General features: G+C 39.0%; 1 protein-coding gene across 3 annotated transcripts in view; it reads right to left on the minus strand.

Annotated features, from left to right (window-relative positions):
• The window catches only part of CALY (calcyon neuron specific vesicular protein), a 105,951-nt gene extending 96,843 nt beyond the window's left edge, over positions 1–9,108 (minus strand). Inside the window, exons 1-2 of one of the 3 annotated variants that reach the window (XM_007478089.3) lie at positions 8,983–9,108; positions 8,469–8,896 (exon numbers count right to left, since the gene is read on the minus strand). The gene's annotated coding sequence lies outside the window, so the exon portion shown is untranslated. Of the gene's footprint in view, positions 1–8,468; positions 8,897–8,982 lie in introns of those variants that run through there. The other 2 variants (XM_056797842.1, XM_056797867.1) reach the window with 2 other exon arrangements.
• Positions 9,109–18,974: the final 9,866 nt, after the last annotated feature.

An 18,974-nucleotide genomic window follows, 5' to 3' on the forward strand; every position in this document is an offset into this window, starting at 1 on the left:
TGTGAAGGTAGGCACTTCTTTTATTTTTCCTTTATATTTCCTTTATCTAGCACTTGTATTGTTAGGATTGAGTGGTTTCAATCATATCTGACTCATTGTAACCCCTTTGGGATTGTTATTTTTTTCAAAGATAATAAAGTAATTGCCATTTCCTTCTCCAGGTCATTTTTGCAGTTGAGGAAACTGAGGTAAACAGAATTCAGTGGCTTGCCCAGGGTCACCTAGTTAGTGTTTGAGGTTGGATATGAACTCAGGTCTTCCCAACTTCAGGTCCTGTGCTCTATCCCCTGAGCCTCTTAATTTTCCCCCATGTAGCCCAGCAAGTGCTTAATATAAAATTCTTAGTTTGGATTATAAATAGCAAAATGAAGAATCCAGCCTAAATCCTGTGATCCACAAACCAAGAATCTTTGCTCAACATCAGGAAAGTCATGCCATTGTAGTATAACATTATATATACATCACCGATTGTTGCATGTCTTAAATCTACTCACTAGTGAAAATTTTACAAATTTGTTTTATACATTGACCTCTAAAGGACAGGAAATAATATGTTTAATAATAAAACACTCACCTTCCACAGGAAACCTAGGCATCTGGCTTGTGCCTTCCCTCTGTTGATTACCTCCCATTTATCATGTCTTTAGCTGTTTCATACACAACTATGTTTGTCTCCCTCATTACACTGGGAATTTCTTAAGAATCTGGACTGCCTTTTGCCTTTCTTTAGTGCTTTGCACATAGTAGGTGCTAAATAAATGCTTATTAACTGATTGACATATTTCACTCATTCAGTGAGGACTGTATTCCTACCTGCCACCTCTCTCTTTCGAGCATTGAGGAAAGGGGAGCAATTTAGAACACTGTAGAAGCTGGAGTCTGGTTCCATGCCTGGTGTCAGACTGATTTCACACCTCCAGGTGGAGACATATGATTAGTTGACTCTATTCAAGGTCATCAGGCAAACGATTTAATTCAGGGTTAGGAGGAAGGTTAGTCTATTCAGAATAGCAAGAAGAGTAATGAGATCACTGGCTGGTTCAGACGAATACATCTGAGGGTCTAGAAATAATGGGAGAAGTAAGAATAACAGCAACTAATATTTACGTAGCCCTTAAAATTGTGCAAAGAGATTTTGAGTGACTATTTAATTTGATTACCACACTAAAGTGGTGAGGTAAGTCCTAAAAGAAGTATTATCTGCATTTCAAGGCTCGAGACACTGAGTTTGAGAGAGAATAAATGACTTGCCTTGCTCACACCGTGTCTGAAATGAGCTCTCTCTGATTCACAAATCCAATATTCTATCCACTGTACCAAGCTTCCCCTCTCACGTGCATTTATGAAAAGAATGGGAGTGATCATGATGATAGGGATAATGGTAGTAAAGATGACATCCAAAGGCAATAACAATTGAGAGGGAGAGTTTAAAGCCAATTTATTCCTATCCTCTCATCTTATGTAATAGGAAACAGATCTTAGAGGAAAATGACTTGCCCAGTGTCCCAAAACTAGTTAGTAGAAGATTTAACAAATCTACTCAGGAATCTCCCCTGATTTTTCTTTCAAAATTCCTTAATGTACATAAAAAAAAACCTGACTTTGGAATTTCTTCATTACAGGGGTCTTCCAGTATGGAAACTCCCTTGACCAGCTGATCAGTCAATAAACATTTATTAAACGCCTATGGTCAAATCAGCCCAATATAGAATAGCACTTTTCTGTTACTTGTGATCTTGAGAATTGCCTGGGGACAAGGAAGAGATTAAAAGTCTTGCCCATGGTCATTTAAGAAGCCAGAGAAGCTGGATTTGAACCCAGTTCTTCCTGACACCAAGGCAAGTTCTCTATCTATTGATTCCACTCTGATTCCAATCCATTATGCAGGGAGCAATGGCACATAGGAAAATTGTCTACCTTCCTTGCCTTTTGGTCTTCCTATAATTCACTGTCCAGTGTCCTAATACTATGTTCTGTATGCCCAAGTAACTCTTTTTTTTAGTAATTTGGGCTTCTTTGACCTATGCCCAGTGCCCTAGATCATCCCTCATCTCTTTCTGTCCCTTCAAAATAGATCTATTTCATGTGACATATCCTCTAAAGGAGTCACATTGAATTAGAATGAATTCCAGCCTCCAGTTGGGCAGAAGACCTTGGTTCCAAGCCCCTGTTCTGCCACTGTATAGCTATCTCACTTTAAGCAAGTCATAACTTATCTTGATCTCAATTTTATAAAATGCTAGAATTAAACTAGACAGTCTCCAAGGTTCCTTCCAGATGTTTTATTCAATAAAAGTAAGGCTGTAAGGTCTAGTGAAAAAATCACTGGTCATTGGTCAGAAGTCAAAGGACTTGAATTATTATTCTGGCCTTAGCATTCACTGATCGCAGGACCCAGAGCAACTCATAGAATCATCAAAGTTGAGTGTTGGAAGAGGCAGAAGAAACCATTAGATCCAACTTAAGCTTGAACAAAATCCTCTCTATAACATCCTCAGGAATTGATCATCCTGCTTCTGCTAAAAGATGACCTCTAGAAAGGTCTTATACTTCCCCAGTCAACATACGCCACTCCTGGAGGGCAAACGTTAACAAATTTCCTCTTATGTCAGGCTCAAATCTGCCCCCTATTCCTTTGACTCACTGATTCTAGCTCTGCCCAATGGAGCCAAGTAGAATAATTCTCATCCTTCCTCTTCTGTCATGAAAGTAGACAGACAAGGTCAGAAGGAGATTTTTAAAATTGTTTTTATTTGTTTTGTCAAGAATAAGAGTCAGGCTCCAGGAATAGGATTTCTCGAGGCTGAACTAGAATGGAAGATAGCATCTTATCATCTAAGCCCTCAAGAAAAGCTTAATCAGCTACTCCTCCAACCACCAGCTCTTCTCTGTGCTTCCCAAGGAGGGAGGAGTGGATGCAATTGTCTGGAGCAGTTCTCTGGCACCCTAAAAAGCTAATTAATCTCATCGAATATTAGTTTCCTCATCTATAAAATGGAGATCATGATTCTTCTACCAACCTCATGGTGGTGATGTCAATACAAACCCTTTGTAAACTTTAAAGCACTGTAAAAAATGTTATCCTAAGAAATGAACTCACAGTCTCTGATTAGAAAAGAAGCAAAGTGTGGGGATGAATTAGTTAGAGAGGTAGGAGTATAGGAATTCATGGTGACTTCTTGATCAAGAATCAGATTATAGATGCTATATCAATTTAATCCAATCCTCCCTCCTTAAACTCTTATCTTCCAACTTAGAATAAATTCTGTGTATTGGCTATAAAGCAGAAGAGTGGTGAGGGCTAAGTAATGTGAATTGTGACTTACTCAGGGTCACACAGAAAGTATCTGAGGTCAGATCTGAATCCAGGACCTCCTATTTCTAGGCTTGGCTCTCAATTCACCAAGCTACTACCTTCGTCTAAAGCTGTGTCCTCATTACCACTACTCATCTCCCTGTTAGTGATGGGGCTCATTAATCAATTGTAGTGAGTATTTCTACATCATAGTAACATTTCTGCATAGAGTATTGTCTCTACATGAATCTGAGTGCCCGTCACTATACAATTAACATACAGGCATTAACTAGAAACTGATCATATACCTAACATCAGGGAAGAGGTAGGGGTGATAATATAAAAAAAATCATGTTTTTTCAAGGATTCTATAAAATAACAATATGCAAACATGGGAAACTACCTGAGAATAATTTAAGCTATCATATAATTAATACTTTAGAAGGTTAGAGAAGGGATGTTAAAGAGGGATAATCAGGAAAGATTCTTGATTACATAACTGTAGGTGCTACAACTTGGATTATATTCCAAGCAGCATACATATATACACACACATATGTACGCACAAACAGGGGACTAAGAGGCTCTCCTTCACTGGACAGTAAATGTTCTCTTGCATTGTATGTTAAAGAGTATAGAAAGGAAAGAAGAAACAAAGGGAGGAAACGAGGGAGGGAGGGAGGAAGGAGGGAAAGAAGGAAAGAGGAAAGGAAAGAGGGAAGGAAGGAAAGAGGAAAGGAAGGAAGGAGGGAAGAAAGGAGAAAAAGCTTTTATTAAGCATCTACTTAGTATATTCTACTATGTGCCAGGCACTTTACAAAATCTCATTTGATACAATTATCTTGGGATGTAGATGCTATTATTATCCCCATTTTACAGTTGAGAAAACTGAGATGGGCAGAAATTAAGGGACTTTCCCAGGGTCACAGAACTAGCAAGTGTTTGAAGCTGAATTTGAACTTAGATCTTCCTGACTCCTCCATTCAGCAATAAGGGCTCTCTTCCACAGGGATGTAAAAGAGCTCTCCCATTAGGAAAAATTTCCCTCACATTGAGAAGAATAGGTTCTATGCTATTGAGTAATAAAGGTTCTTCCCAAAACTAAGCAGCAAAGCTTGGCCCTGGATTGAGTTGTAGAAGTTCTCTTCCATAGTTTTCAGACTTCTTGCCCTTCTGGCGCAGAACATTCTTGTTTTTGAATGAGAAGGCTGAGAGAAAAGACCTCTGAGGGTCATTATCCTGCTCAAAGTGTGTGTGTGTGTGTGTGTGTGTGTGTGTGTGTGTGTGTGTGTGTGTGTAATTTTATGATTGAATTTAATGGAAAGAAATAGTTATGTGGTACAGTGTGATGGACAATGAATTTGGACTTAAAGGAACTAGGCTCTAATCCTGATTCTGTCACTACCTACTTGGTCATATAATTAACCTCTCTGGGCCTCAGTTTCTTCATCTGTAAGTGAATTAAATGAGCTCCAAAGTCCCTTCTGGCTCTGTTCCATGAACCTATGATTCAATATGTTTTTTAAAATACTTTGTTGCTTAGATTTCAGTGACTAAACTGAAACTTCAACTTGGAAGTACCAGATGAGAGGATATTTTACAGTGTCATGTCAAAAGATAAAATGATAGCTAAAAACCCTGTGGAGATACCTGGTAAGTGTAGGTGATATCTGAGATTTGGGAGTAATGTAGGTCACCTTGCCTTTAACACACGCGCACACACACACACACACACACACACACATACACACACACATTCACCAACATGTATTTTATGACATACATCCCTACCCATACAGCTTTGTAAACCTGGACAACTTAAATATAATGAAAAGAATCATAAGAGTTAGGAATCCTCTGCTTATACCTTTTTCAGTCACTATCTTCATGCCCCTGGTTAAACCACTTCAATCCCCTGAACCTTAGTTTAATCAACTATAAAATTAAGAACAACAATATTTGCAGCAATGACATCTGTGTGCCTCAGTTTACCTATCTATAAATCTCACAGAATTATTATAAGGAAAGTGCTTGAGAAAACACTGAGGTTAACAAACTGTAGGGCTCTCTGTAAATCTCTGTTCATTTCATCCCAAGATTTCAAAACCTATTTCATTACTCAAGTCTCATAATTGCTTTGGGTAACTGAGAAGCTCTCTCTGTTTTACAAGACAGAAAACACAGGCAAAGAACTGAGAGCTGTACTAGCATTCTAGAAAACAAACATAAGGTCTGACTTATTGGGGAACAAAACCCATCTCTATGGCTTCAGAGACAGGCATATGCTTCAGAACAAAGTCATAGACATGTTTTCATTCATTTTTTAAAACCTCCTAATAAAACAAGTTTCCATAATAAGATAAACATATTTAGACCCCTTTTTTCTGTTCAAATCAATCAGAGTATTTTTTCTTAAGTCTCTTCCCCCTTCATCAACCCATAAAAGATCATCATGTGAGAATCAGCAGAAGCTCTGAGTGGGCAGACCTAATCCTTGCTGCATTTGAAAGAAGGAAGGGGGCTGAGGATTGCAGAACCCAAAGAATCTGAATTAGATACCAAAGAATACCAAAAACCCAGAAGCAGACAACCATACATGATATTTCATGACACTGTTCATTTTTATCAGGTATTGTGATATTGTGCTCCCTCAGGACACTGAGTCAGAAATTAACTAGCTGTCATCCCTGTGATGGAAAATCCACTTTCTGTCCACTTGAAGTTCACCTCAAGCAGCCCACATTAGGAATGATGGCAACTTCACAAGCACAGAGTAGCATCTTCTGGATTAGTCTGTGGCTGGATGACTTCAGCTCTGTAAAAGCATCTTTATTCATAGCCTCTCAACCTGGGATTGCAGTTTTCCCTTTTCTTATAGAAAATGTCTTGAGAGGTCAGCTGCTTTAAACCTCAAGCCATTCAAAAGTGAATATTTTCTTCCAGTGCCTGATCAGAGCTCCACCATGAACTCTTTCCTCTTTAAGGGGCTCTTTATATCATTGTTCTTCTATCAGTGAGATGGAAGGAACTGAATTGGGATGGTTTCCAAATCAAGGAGAATGCCTAGGAGTAGATAAGGGATTGAAGGTTTCTGCTCACTCAGTGGTCTTAATCTTCAGAAACTCCCCCACTCCATTCCCATTGCTTGAAAAAGAGGAGTCTTAGCTTCCTCAGTCTAAAAAAATGGAATGTTTATATTTAAAAAATCCCCTGGACAGGTCTATTTAAGTGATTCTATTTGGCACATTTTTAAAAACTGCCCCAGGCAGATAATATAGGTTGCAATGAAGACTCTAAAATAGAGCACCTTGGGCTTAGATGTAGGCATCAGTAATGAAAAGTAATGGTAAAAGCATAAGTCAGCTGTGATCAAATTTATGGGGAAGTGAGTCCAAATAAGAGATCATTATGCTGTGATCCCAAGGACCGAAGATATAAAGGAGTCTTGGGAGAAACAGATTGAGCATATCACTGAGCATTTTCAATTCTATTTAATTAAAATTGTCCCCAGGGAAGTGTGTGTGTGTGTGTGTGTGTGTGTGCTAGATTCTATAGCAAACAAGACAAAATAAACCTCTCTCTTTCTCTTGTCGCATTGACAAAATTACCATTAGGGAGAATCACTGACAAATAGTGTCTTGTATTAAAAAAAAATCCACTGGGAGTTGGCAAATTTAACTGGACAGAAATCATATTCCAAAAGTGCTGCTCTGTGCTTAACTGGAAAAATGCCTGCAAAAGGGACTCTGAAGGAGCTTGCCATTACCTTAATTTCCTCCTCTTTGGTCAAAAAGAGCAGCCAAAGATTTAAGGGGATACTTTCTTCTGTTTACCCAAAGAAACCACTTTTCTTTTTTGGAGACCTAAACAAACTTTCAGCATGAGTGATACTCAAGGTAGATGCCTACAGAAGAACTCATTCTCTTCCTCCACCCCCACCCCCTTTACCTCTGCTGCTCATCCTCAGGGCCTGGGGCTAGATTTTTTTGGTTTAGGAAAACTTCCTCTTACATATATAACAATATATTGCTTGAGGTTAGTAGAACAGGAGATTTGAAGGAGGAAGCCGAATATTAATAAGTGAAAATACTGGAAATCTTTGATAATCATTATATGTCTTCTTTTCTTTCAAACAACAACAACAACAACAACAATAATAATAATAACAGAATCAAGTCCATTGCTAACTAATGCATTTACATCATGAGCCCAAACCATTTCTGTATATTGCATGAATAATCAAACCAATCATCCATCCAGATGCACCAAAAGAACAATCAACCGACATCTCATCTCACTTCTCAATGGCATTACAGATTCTGAATCCCTAAATTAAGAGGTCAAGGGTTAAGAGGGTGCACCAAACTATAGTTCCAATAGGAAAATAAAGCCTCCTCTACCTCATATATTTTCAAGCATCTCCCCAAATCTCCATCACACAGAATAGTCAGATACCTAAAATTCCCATAAATGTTACTTTGGAGAAGCAAGATTCAAAAACATTTTTCAAGCTTGGAATTTCCCCCCATTCTTTGTCTCTGAGATCTGCATGGGTGGAGGCTCAGACACACACACACACACACACACACACACACACACACACACACGTGCAAGGGAAGTTAGATACTTCTGTTCTTTAGGTTGATATATCTAAAAGTTGCTGCAATGAAAGACAGTTAGACAGAAAGAACATTATCTTCTCCTAGAATTATCTGAAACTCTTTGCTTAAGCCCCAGCCTCCTTGTTGGCTCAGAAGAAGCACTGGAGAATCTGAGAGAGCATTGCCTTTTCTTAACAATGCACTGGAGCCATGACTGGCTGGTTAGACCCGACTTGCAAGGGTGCAGTTTGAGCCAAGTGGCAAAGAAGACCCTCCCTAGAGAAGCTCCAAAGCCCCAGCCCTTCCTAACCTTCTCCATATTCCTCACAAAATCCCAATGGAGAAGTAAAAAGGTCACTGAATTTTCAGTAAAAGCACCCAGGAACCCAAGATCTCCAAAGGACAGGCTTCACCAAGCCCTCTCTTTTCATACATTCCTCAGTTTCCTAAGCAGAATAATGGAAAGGAGAACCTCATGCCTGCTCACCCAGCCAACCAGCCCCCTCTGCACATCTTCCACATTCACTTGCTATCCCACATTCCTGTGAAGGAGAAATGGGGAAATCACTTACACTCTCGCCAAGGCAGCTCTCGAAAAGATGCTGGCTGGAGATGCTGTGTCTGTGTGAGGAGGAGCGGGCAGGCTGAGACTGGTTACCTAGGTGATGGCTCCCAGCGCTGCGTGAAAAATTAGAGAGCTTCACAGAAAGGAAGGGCCTGTCCCTTTAAATATCAGTTCTTCCGCCTTTGGCTGCTGGCTTGCTCTCCAGTCCAATGCGTGAGCATTTGAAGCCTTTACCAACAAGATTTTTTTTTTTAGTGGAGTGGGCTTGCTTTATTTCCCCACCTGGTTCATCAGTGAAGGAACTGTCCCTCTTGCTAAGCTGATATTGCCTATGATATGCTCCCAGGTCCTAGCTTCAGAGTAGCTGAAGATATCCTTTTAATGATGCTTTTCTCCAACCCTCTAGGAGATTTTAGGAGATGAGTTCTGAATTCCCTGGGAAAATGCAAAAGTACTTGGCATCAATAGAAAAACAAAACAGCAACAAAAGTTTATTTGGGAGAGAGCCCTCTATTACCTACCATCTCAACCCCAGTCATAATCTGAGCCAAACCTCAATTGTACTCCCAGCTCCAACTATTTTGGCACCTTCTTTCTATTTCTGCAGCACTCTGTCTCTGCTTCTTAGTCTGTCTGTGTCCCTTCTTGTTTCTCTGTCCTTCTATCTGTCACTGACTCTCCCCACCAAGGCTTTGGGGGTGACAAATGGCTTGGATCTCACTCAACTTTGCATCCAGCTTTATGGCACTCCCATGTCCTTATGGCTCAGGGCTACTTATACACAGCAAGCCTGTGGATTTTCATTTGGCTCCTAGACAGCAGCTGACAGAAAAAACCTCAAGTGAGAGGTAAAGTCCCACAGCTTCCTCTAGTCCCCTTGACTCAGGATATCAATTGCTATGGGTACTAGCCTAGAATTGTAGGCTCTTCCCTTCCCCAAACCCAGGCTGACTCCTCACAGGGAATTCTTAGACAATAGATTACCTAATAAGGCTTGAAAGGGGGGAAAGGGCACTGGCCATCTCACTTTGGGACAAAGAACTTTCAAGTTCACTCACAGGATGGAGAGTGCAATGAATTTTAAGGCACATTTAAGCAGATGAGTTAGCACCAAGGAGAGAGCTTCCTTGAAGGCAGGAACCATGCCTAATTCACCTTCATATTGTCCACAGTGTTTAACACAGATCTTCACTTGTGGAAGGTTACCAATAAATATTTTATAAAGGATGAATGAATGCAACTGAGCACATTTCATAGATCTGAAATGATAGTTGCTTAACTTTCATACCCTGAATGCCAAACCATGGGGGTTTTGTTGCCTGGTCTTCCTTATTACTTTTGTCCTACAGCTCCTCTTTTCCTTCCAACACCTTCTATAATTATGATATTAGATAAGGTCCCCTCATCTGTCTTCAGAAAACTACACCCATTCTCAGCCCCAATTCCTTAGACATTTATCATCCCAATGTTTGCTCAGATCCCCATGAGTTCTATTCCTTTGAACCTGGCCTCTGTTCTCCTGGAGTCTATCAGATGATAGCCTGTTCCCCTCCTTTCCTTCTCTCAAAGATTTACTCCTTCATCTCTCTGAGATCTACACATAATACCTGTCTAACATAGGCCATTGCATCTGACTGTGCAGATGGCTTTCTGGGTTGCTTTCCTCTCTGGCAGCAACTGCATTTCCATGACCCATTTGTGTTCATTTGGGTCATAAGCTGTTGTCTCTGCAGACTCTTCTTGTCTATGAAGGTGAAAGGAGAGTGAGGGGCAGCATGGTCAAATGGAAAGAGCATTGGATTTGAAAGCAAAGGACCTGAGTTCAAATTTGAGCTCTATTGTTTTGCTGCCTTGGTGACTTAGGGGAAAATTTTTAACCCCTTCTAAACCTCAATTTCCTCATCTGTAAAATGAGGAGATTGTACCAGGTGGTTACTGATTTCGAATCTTCTGATCCTTTCTCCAGCTCTAAATCTATAATTCCAAGATTTATTCTTTGCTCTGAGAATCTGAAGTGTAAGCAAGAATGGTTACTTCTGAAAAATAGATTTCACTTCTAGGTCATTGTTAATGAAGTTCAAAGTCCAAGATTTGAAATCTGGCTTGGATGTATCTTTCTGAGACAAATCTCCCTGAATAGAAGGACCCTTGAATCTGATACAACTTGGTCCCTGTTTCTTATTCTGAGAGGTAGATGATGATACCTTCAAGAGATGTGAAACAGAAGTCATTCAGTGAGTCTCTGGGAGTAAATGAAGCAGACTCCTTTGAATGGTCTTGTGGATACTTGAATTTACCATTATGTTTAGACCACTTTTCTAAATGCTACAGAAAAGAAGAAAGTAAGGGCCTTGAAAAGCTTAACAATCAAAAATAGGCAGACCAAACAAAAATGGAGACATGGGAATGTATATATGACTAGTCAGACATAAAAGTTAGGGATTGCTGGTACCAAATGGCAAGAAAGCATCCATTTAGAAAGAATAAAGATTCAAGAAGCTGTCCATCTTCAATCCACAGTTTACTTTTGCAATGGAATTATGTCTAGGCACTTGCATGTTTTTCCCCAGGGATCATCTCTCCCAGAAGTATTGGAGTGAAGAGTACATGAATCCTGAAAGTGACTTCCCATGGATCTTTATAGGGGTTAGGGAATCACTGGGGGATCTTTGAAAATGGAGGTCAGAGACTAAGGATGATGGAGGAGAGGCAAATAGTGATCTTTCCTCTGGACCCTAGGATAAACCACACATTTCCTTTTTACACTAATAGTGCTGAGTGAAAGTAGACCCTGACATGAATACTAGTGGTTCCTAGCTATTGATCAAGTTCCTATTCATTGAAACCAGTGAGTATATAGCAAAAAGAGTCAACAAGTTATGAGTTAACTATTTGAATCAGTGGGAAGACTTATACTTCTCAGCTAATGTTGACTCTACCCAATGTGAGTCAAGAGGTTTGTATGAAGCACCTGGATGTTCCATTTCTTTCACCCTATCAACATGAGTAATATTCAACCCTTTAGGGATACATTAGATTGTGAGCTCTTTGAGGGAAAGGATTGTCTTTTGCATCTTCTTGTGTTTTCATTGCACAGAGTGCCTGGAAAATCCATCTAAGTGGTGCCTAGAGTGTTGGATCCAGAGTCAAGAAGACCTGTGTTCAAATCAGACCTTAGGTGCTTACTAGTTGGATAACTCTGGGCAAATCACTTCACCTCAACATTTCTCAGTTTCCTCAGCTGTGAAATGAAAATAATAATAGCATCTAACTCTCAGAATCATAGTGAGATAAAATAATAAAATGAGATAATACTTGTAAAATGATTTATAAACCTTAAAGCACTCTATAAATGCTAGCTGTCATCATCATTATCATCATTAAAGACATGTCTATTGCTAATATTTATTTAACTCACTTAAACTGCAACTAAGATAAGACTTGCTCAGCCTTGATTGACATAGAATCTAGGAATTCATATAAGAAAAGTAGCTAGTAGAATATGGTATAAGTTGTGAAGTTTAAATTCAGCAAGCCTTTATCAAGCACCTACTATGTACTAGGTGATGGAAACAAAGGTGTTAGGTCTTAACTTTAAGAACTTAAGTTCTCCTGGATAAAAATAAGTTGTACAAAGATAAGCAAATGCAAAACACAGGTATCTCTCCCACATCAGTTAAGGGGTTAAGGGCACAACATCTCCACAATCTGGAAAATCCACATAAAAATTTTAGCCCTCACTTAGAAGTAAAGAAGCCTGATTTTTCTTCTTTTTTATCCTATGTTCACAGCACTTTATTGTAAAATTTGAGTTAAGTATTTGGTCATAGGCTATATGTAGGTCAATATTTTTGTGCATCATCTGCTGGTTTTCCCATTCTTTTCTCAAACTTTGATTTTTTACTTTAAAAATTTTGGTTTTTAATGTCATAGAGATAAAATATATTGACATTATATAATACTCAACAGATATTTTATGCATTTATGAGTTTCTAAATTTTTTTCTGTACCATCCTCTGGCCTTCTCATGTCATCTGTGGCTTCTTCAAAACTCTCCAAAAATTCCCATTCAATTTCTTATGCTGGACTCATGATACGATGAAATGTGAAATGTCTATGGGAAAATCTTGATGTGGAAGATATACCTGTATATTGATAGTAAATACAAAGTAACTTCTAAGGAAATACTAACAGATGACTGTGAGGGGGAAAGAATAGGTTGAATTAATCTTCCTAGATAAGGAGGAGGATAGTGATATAGCCAAGGAGGCATGTGTTGGATAGATTGGCAACTATTCTCTGTCCAAGGTTCTGACCGCTCAATGTCTTTGAAACTAATTGAGACTTTGAGACTGAGACAAGGACTCGCTACCATTTAATTACATTTATTACAGGGGGAGTCCTTATTCTGGGTCAATGATTGTATTGTGAATTCGAATATTTTAAACATATGCGTGTATGAAAGGTCATTATATCCAGTCTCCAATCATGTAGATTTATTACAAGATTCCTCTTTTGTGTGTCCATGAAAATGAGAGGCAGTATGATATGTGTCTATATGCCACTTATCAGAGTATATATGAGATGGGTTCAAGTCCTGCCTCTGACACACGTTAGTTATGTGATCATGGGTAGATAACTTAAAATCTCTGTATCCTTTGGAATTCTCTAAAACTGTAATTTGCAGATGAGATGCTCATTTGCATTATTGAAGAGAGATTCCATGTTAAACATTCCCCATAAAATTAAATACAGGTCCAAACCAAAGGCTCCCTCCAAACACACATGCATAATGACAACTGCCCTAACATCTGCCTTTCCCTCTGAACCCTCCAACTCTCTCTCTCTCTTCCTTGTAATCAACTTCCCCTTTAGCTTCAGCACATCCACCCCCTCACCCCCTGGCTAAGGGATGTGAGTCATCCATGTTGTGGTCCATTTCCAGCTTGTACTGTTGAACATTGTGGTGTTTGAAAGTGATTGGCACACAGGGTGTTTATAACAGGCAGCAAGGGAGAATTAAAAGCAAGTTGCTGAGTCAAAAGAAGGATCAAATCACCAGTGCCTCTCAGGAGAAACAGTGCCCATTGATCATAGCTTCCTGAGCCCTCCAAGGCTCCCATTAACAGCAAATTATGTTGAACATCTCATCTGTTTTGTGAATGAAATGCAAAAATAGAAGCTTGTTGCTGGAGGATGTCATGGAAGAAGACAGGCAACTCCTCTAAAGAAAATAAGTGAAGTGAGATTTCCAATTGCCTGGATTTGGCCATGGGCTAACTTCCTTGATCATCTTCTGGTGGTGGAATTGTTGCTGTCCAAACTACCCGGGATATTTGAAATATCCATCTCATTTCCTTCAACTTCAAACTTCAAACCTTCAAAATTCAAACAAATCTGTGACTTTACAAAGGAACATCTCTGAGAATTTGTTGGTGGATAAAAATTTAGAGAGGCAATATGGTAAAGTGAAAAAAATGGTAGAGTTAAGCCTTAGGAGGGTTGAGTTGGGTTCAATCCCTGGTTTGGATATTTTCTTGCTGGGGGACCTTGGATAATTTACTTAATCTCTTTGAGTCATAGTTTCTTTATCTGTAAAATTAAAATAAACATAATTAATAAATTAGGGACATATTTTCTTTTGGAAAACATTTTATAGACCTTAAGATGAAGCAGATAAGTGGCACAATGAATAGACTATTGGGTATGGAATCAGAGAAATTCATCTTCCTGAGTTCAAATCTTGTCTCAGATACTTACTAGCTGTATGAACCTAGGCAAGTCATTCAACACTGTTTGCCTCAGTTTCTTCATCTGAAAAATGAGCTGGAGGAGGAAATGACAAACCATTCCAGTATCTTTGCCAAGTAAACTCAAAATGGGGTCATGTGGAGTCAGACAAGACTGAAAAGAATGAAACAACAAAAGACCTTAGAATCATAGATCTAGGATTAGAAAGGACCATTTCAGAGGCCATTTAGTCCAACATACTCCTTTTCAGAGATGATAAGAGTAAGGTCCAGATATTTACCTAAAGTCACACAGCTAGTTAAGGGCTGATTCAGGATTCTAACTTTGATCTAATTCTACTTCAACCTAGTGGAACTAGTAATAATGGAGAGAAATCAACTAAGTGGCAGATTTTGGCTCTAAAGAAGGGAAAACTCCCTAGTGGTCCAAAAATAGAATGGATTACCTTAAAGAGTAGTGAGTTCTCTGTTACTGATGATAATCTGGAGGAATATTTTCAGGCATGTTAGGATCATAGTAGAAGGTCCTTTCCTGGGCAACAAAGTAGCACAGTAGATAGAGTGCTCAGCTTGGAGTCAAAAAGACTCATCTTTCTACCTGAGATCAAAACTGGTCTCATACACTTAATAGTTGTGTGACCCAAGACCGGTCACTTAACCTGCTTGCCTCAGTTTCCTCATCTATAAAATGAGCTGGAGATGAGAATGGCAAACCATTCCAGTATCTTTGCCAAGAAAATCCCAAAATCAGGTCACAAAAAGTCAGATATATTGAAAAATGACCAAGCAATAATTAGACTACTAACCAACATATAGCTTTTATAAGAGTGCTTCATTTTTCAGGTATAGAATCAATTCTACACAGGTGGAACTTCTTTTTAAAAATATTTTTTATTTACCCAGTTACGTGTAATAATTTTCAACATACATTTTCCAACATTATAAGATCTAAGTTTACTCCCTCCCTTTCCTCCCCATTCTCAGAGATGGTAAACAATTTGATCTGGGATATGCATGTATTATTATGCAAAACATATTTCCAAATTGGTCATTATTCTAAGAGAATATTCACATAAAACCAAAACCCCAAACTGAAACCATGAATAAACTAATGTGAAAACTGTATGCTTTGATCTGCATTCCAACTCCAATAGTTCTTTCTCTGGAGGTAAATAACATCCTTTGCCATAAGTCCTTCAGAATTGTCCTACATCATTGTACTGCTGAGAATAGTTGTCTTTCATAAACCTGACATTTCTTAAATCATACTGTAGCAGATACTGAAAATATAAATAGAAAAAGTATAATATTGATCAAGGAGATAACACATTACTAGGAAAACACATATGTATTAATATAAGATTTTTTAACAGACTTGTGATTTTATTACTGTAGATCAGTACACTCTAAAATGGGGGATAGGGACTCCTTGGTCAGGTACCAATTGCTAGTTATGGGGGTTTTTTTCAATACAACCACCACTATCAGTGTTCCCCAACACCCTCCATTTTTTCTCTCTCCCTTCCATAGAAATTCCAATTCCCTTCCCATTTTCAGCTGGATTTGGATCCATTGGGATAGTTTTAACCTAACTGCTACCCGATATTCAAAGAAGCAGCTGTGCAGATACCATTGAGAACCTCCCACTTGACCCAGCATACAACCTTGTCCCTCTTGGAAGAAAGACTCTGTGCCCAGTGATCAATAACTAAGAGTGTTACTCCACCTCTTTGAGTTTGTGTGATATAGACTCTCATGGGCTATGTAGTTATGAATGGCATGGGATCTATCTCAAATCTCTTACACTATAACCCTCCCATTCTCAAAATGTTCCTGTTTCTGCTGAAGGTAACACTATTATTTCAGATAAAGGGCTGGACCTGGAATCAGGCAGATTTGAGTTCAAATTTGGCCTCAGATGCCCCAACTGTGTGACTCTGGTCAAGTTACTTCATCTGTTTGTCTCAGTTTCCTCATCTATAAAATGGAGATAATAATAGCACTTACTTGCAGGGTTGTTCTGAGGATGAAATGGGATAATATTTGTAAAAAGTGCTTGGAACATAGTGGGTACTCTATAAATGCTTATTCCCTCCCCCTTCCCTGCCTTCCAGTTACTCAGGGTCACAATTTCTGTGGCATCTTTAGCTTCATCATCCCAGAAAACCAATTGTCAAATCTGGTCATTTCTACCTCCATAACATCTCTCAGTCCTTGCGTTTCTTGCTAATTTCAGTCACTGGTTGAGTTGAGATTCTCATTACCTCTTGCTTGGACAACTGCAATAGCCTCTGAAGAAGCTTCCTGGCCCCAATCTCTCTACTCTCCGGTCCATCCCTCACTTAGGGCCAGAGTGATTTTTCTTAAAGTGAAGCTCTGACCATATTATAGTCCTACTCAATAAACTCTAATGGTTCCCTATTTATTCTAAGGTCAAATGTTATTTCTTCTTTATATCATCTGTTTTTTTTTCATTTCTATTTCATATATGTTTCATAATGTGCTCAGTTTTTAGTATTTGTATAACTTTGAGATAAGTAAGAATACTGGATGTAGCTGGGTGGCACAGTGGATGAATCACCAAACCTGGAATCAGGAAGAACTCGGCTCAAATTTAGCCTCAAATACTTTCTAACTGTGTGACCCTGGGCAAGACCCTTAATTCTATTTGCCTCCGTTTCCTCCTATGTAAAATGAGCTGGAGAAAGGAGTGACAAACCACCCCAGCATCTCTGCCAGGAAAACCCCAAATGGGGTCATGAAGACTTAGACACAACTAAACAACACATATCCTGGAAGTACATGTTCAAAATTGTTTTATTGATGCCCAAGCAGAAAGGTTTAGAGGCCAATTTTGGTTCAGGAAATCCCTGTAATGGACTTCTTTTACAAATGCAGATAAGCACATTCCCTGCAACTCTGTCTTGGAGAGTTGACTAGGGACATTAAGTGGTTACATGCTTTGCCCAAGATTATACAGCCAATGGGTATAAGAGATTGGACTTCGATCTATGCCTTTCTGACTCAGAGGCCAATCCTCTACTCACTCCTCCATGCTGGTTTTCAATGTAGAGTATCTACAACATAAACATGATACAATTTAGAATGGGGAGGGAGAAACAACAATGTCGGGACTAAGCCTCACATGGTACGAGGATCCAGGTGGCTGATGTGAGAAGGGACAGCATCCCTGGCATGAACAAAGAGAGACAGAGAGGAGGGAAAGAAAGAATACCTTAGAACCCCCTTTCTGCTCTAAAGTTCAGTGAATCTCTATTAGAAAGAGTACTAGCTTTGGGTTCAGAAGACCTAGATTCAAATCCTTGTTCCAACACATTCTGACTTTGCAGCTTAGGTAAAGTCTAAAGTCTTTTATGCTTTCTGAACCTCCTTTTCCTCCTCTTAAGATGAGGAAAATCATATATGTCCTACCTGCTTTACAAAGAATCAAACGAGGTAATTACTGTAATGAGCTTCATGATCATTAAACATTTCATAAACGTCAGCTATTATGATTACATGCTCACCTGCAAAGGGTAGTGTTCAGAAGGTAATTATCATTCTGCGCTTCTAAAAGGAAATAGCATTTTGAGGAACAAAAAGAACTGTGAAGATGGTCACATGGAAGCACATATTCATTTATTCTTTGCAAATTTAGCAACTCTCTACTCCATGTAAGGCACTGACTGCCTAGAAGCTATGAGAGCTAGATAATTAAATCATGGTCCCTGCTCTCCAGGAACCATCAAATATAGTCTTCAATAAAGGCTATTGGGGCAGCTGTGTGGCTCAGTAGACAGAGAGTCCTACCTGGAGACAGGAGGTCCTGGGTTCAAATTTGAGCTCAGATACTTCCTAGCTGGGTAACCCCAGGCAAGTCTCTTTACCCTGTTTGCCTAGCCTAAGGTATTCTTCTGCCTTGGAACCAATACATAGTAGTGATTCTAAGACAGAAGGGAAGGGTTTTAAAAAATAAAAATGATGCTGCATTATGGTATGTGAAAAATATCACATGTCAAATGAAAGGTCATATGTCTTCTACCTTTTGGCAGAGAAGTGATGGACTGGACATCCGTCCATGAGAAAGATATTTACCTATACTGCCAAAGTATTGCTTTGCTTTGTTTGCTCAACTTAGTATTTACAAATTAGGATACCTACATGGAGCAATGGATAGAGCACTGGGTTTGGAATCAGGAAGATTCATCTTTATAAGTTCAAATCTGGCCTCAGGCACCTACTAGCTGTGTGACCCTGAGCAAATCATTTAACCTTGTGTGCCTCAGTTTCTTCATATATAATATGAGCTAGAAAAGCAAATGGTAAACCACTTCAGCACCTTTGCCAAGAAAATCTCAAATAAGGTTCCAGATATTTCAACATGACTAAAATGACTAAATGGCAACCCCCAAAAAATTGTTTACAAAGAAGGACTTCTACTGGGGCAGAGGGAGAAAGAAGTAAGTGGATAGTGATAGAGATGTGAAAAAAAACAAGCAAAAGGGTAAAGGGTATTGATAGCTTTTTTAAATATATAGAAAAAAATTCAGAAGGAAACACTCAGGATAATGTTATTATTGTTCAGTCATCTCACTCTTTGTAACCCCATTAGGGGTTTTCTGAGCAAAGAAAATGGAGTGGTTTACTGTTTCCTTCTCCAGTTTATTTTAAAGATGAGGAAACTGAAGAAAACAGGTTGAAGAGACTTGATCAGGGACACACAACTACTGTCTGAGGTAAGATTTGAACCTAAGTCATCCCAA

This window comes from Monodelphis domestica, chromosome 1 (assembly GCF_027887165.1).
Source record: "Monodelphis domestica isolate mMonDom1 chromosome 1, mMonDom1.pri, whole genome shotgun sequence".
In the NCBI taxonomy this organism is placed as follows: Eukaryota; Metazoa; Chordata; class Mammalia; order Didelphimorphia; family Didelphidae; genus Monodelphis; species Monodelphis domestica.